The sequence below is a fragment of the Carlito syrichta genome, unplaced genomic scaffold (genome assembly GCF_000164805.1).
Source record: "Carlito syrichta isolate Samal-C Ts95f unplaced genomic scaffold, Tarsius_syrichta-2.0.1 Scaffold78061, whole genome shotgun sequence".
Taxonomy (NCBI): domain Eukaryota; kingdom Metazoa; phylum Chordata; class Mammalia; order Primates; family Tarsiidae; genus Carlito; species Carlito syrichta.
Window position 1 is genome coordinate 195,652 of NW_007022157.1, and position 2,509 is coordinate 198,160.

The 2,509-nt window shown below is 40.2% G+C and overlaps 1 pseudogene; it reads right to left on the bottom strand.

Annotated features, from left to right (window-relative positions):
• Window positions 1-1,419: 1,419 nt before the first annotated feature.
• On the bottom strand, window positions 1,420-2,162 carry LOC110595281 (annotated as a pseudogene).
• Between the last annotated feature and the right edge of the window lie 347 nt (window positions 2,163-2,509).

Below are 2,509 nucleotides of genomic sequence, written 5' to 3' on the forward strand. Positions count from 1 at the left end.
TAAAGATGTTTTCAGACCAAGTGTAGGTCTCATGCAGCCTTTCTCAGGCAGCTTTATACTTACAGATGAGTAACAGCAGGGGCTGAAACACAGTGGATTGAACCCAGGAGAATGACAGACGGAAAGTCCCAGAATGCAGCTGTGCGGCAAACCCAGGAAACAATCAGTCTCAGGGAACTAGGTATCCAGGAAGGAAGTATCTTGGAAAAGGAGGCTTTGTACGTTGGATAGTGTTCTCTGGAGAATGGAAAACACTTAAGGATGCAATAAAGCCAACCAGGCCAGAAAAAATAAGCAACTAGAAGCTCCAGGCGAAACGAGAAAAAGACGTGTAAACAAGCACATTTCTTGGATCTGCAGTGAATGATATTCACATGGTCACAGTAACCTAAACACTTTATTGAGTGTCAGCTTTTGGGATCAGAGCACTGACACAGCGCAGATGAATGTACTATTTCAGAGCAGAATACCAATAGCCTCAACCTTGACAAAGTCGAAGCTGTCAGGTAGAGACAGCACAAATGGGAAGAATAAAGAGAAAACGGCAAAAGGAGGAAGCCCCAGACTCGCACCTTTTGTTAGTAACCAACAAAGTAAAACTGGGAAAAGCAACCAATAATGGTAAAAGAGAGAAAACTGCGTGGAAGATAGGACAGGAGTGAGCTAAGTCCTTAAAACATAAATTTTTATGTTTTCCCTTTTCAGACGATGGACACTTGGGTTGTTCCTAGCTTTTGGCTATGAATAACAGTAATGTGAATGTTCACGTAAAAGTTTGTGTCTGGACATATGTTTTCATTTCTTTTAGGTATATGACAAAGAATAGATTCACCAGGTTTAATGATAACCCTATATTTAACTTTTTGAGAAACTGCCAGAATTTCTTTCACAGTGGCCACATTATTTTCCCTTCCCAACAGCGGTGCAAGAAGGTCCCAACTTCTCCACATCCTCTCCAGCACATGTTATTGTCTGACATTTTGATTTTAGACAAGTGGGTATGAAAGTGGAATCTCCTTGCAGTTTGGATTGTATTTCCCTGATGGCTCAGTGATGATCTTTTCAGGTGCTTATTGGCCGTTTGCATGTCTTCTCTGAAAAAAGATATCTATTTGGATACTTTGCCCATTTTTGAATTGGGTTGTCTTTTTATTATTGAGTTGTAACTGTTCTTTAAATATTCTAGATATAAGTCCCTTATCAGATATATAATTTGTGAGTTTCTCCCATTCTGTGGGTTGTCTTTTCTCTTTCTTTCTTTCTTTCTTTCTTTCTTTCTTTCTTTCTTTCTTTCTTTCTTTCTCTCTCTCTCTCTCTCTCTCTCTCTCTCTCTCTTTCTTTCTTTCTTTCTTCCTTTTTTTCAGTTTGAAAGCAGGCATTATTAACTGACCAGTTAACAAAAATAATCACGGTAGACACCTAGTTCATCCTTCGAATAAGCTGGTTGATCTGGTCTTCTCTATTGCCAGCACCCACCTTCTACAAAATGGGTGGTCTTTTTCTTCATTCCACCTCATGGAAAGGATAATTTAAAAGGCCAGAGGAAGTTATTTGTTTCTTTGAAGCGTTTTCCAACAGTATAGATCTCGTGAATCAGATCCTCCCTACAGATGATGACATATTTACCAAGAGATCGAGCGATCAAACCCTTATCTGTCAAGGCAATTCGTTTCTTATTAATTTTGCCATAACCCTGCTTGTAGATTAGTTCATTTACTGACTTCAGGTTTGGGTATACCCCCATGCAATGTATGGTTCTACAATCCTCCGCAAGTTCATTGAAGCCTTGCTGAGCTTCACAAAGTTTCCATTGAACACCTGACAAAGGCAAAGGAGCTGCAACGCCTTCCAGAACTTCAGGTTCACACCACTGATACCTCTGACCCTGACGACAAACGCCCATTTGGGTCCTGCAGGTCCATAGAAGTTGCCAGCTTTCCTTGCCATCCTAGCCATTCTGATCTCGGTTCTGTACATCTGACTAGATTCCTTGTGATAGTGCTTTTTCATAGATAATCTTCCTCCATGCCTTTCAAAGCATTTTTGGGGGCAAACTTCTTTCTCAGGCCCTTGATCTTCAGCTCTGCGAAATGCCTTTGCTGTTTCATAAAGGTTTCCGGCACAGAAGGAACCTTCTTTTTTGTCTCTTCGACACCCTCCATGGTTCCAGCCAGAAAAGAGCTGTCTCTTCACTTTCTTGATAGTGACCTATGAAGCACAAAAGTTTGAAAGTCCAATTTATCTATTTTTTGGGTCATTGCTTATATTTTTTATGTCTAAATATTTGTTACCAAATCCAAGTTGACCGAGATTTAATCCATGCTTTCTTCTAAGACGATTAGAGTTTTGGCTCTTACATTCAGGTTCTTTTACATCTATTTTGACTTTATTCTTACATGGGATGCGAGGTGAGCATCCAGCTTCACTCTTTTGCATATGGCTGTCAAGCTGTCTCGGGCCATTTGTTGAAGAGACTCTTCTTTCTTCATTAGATGATCTTGCACTTTTG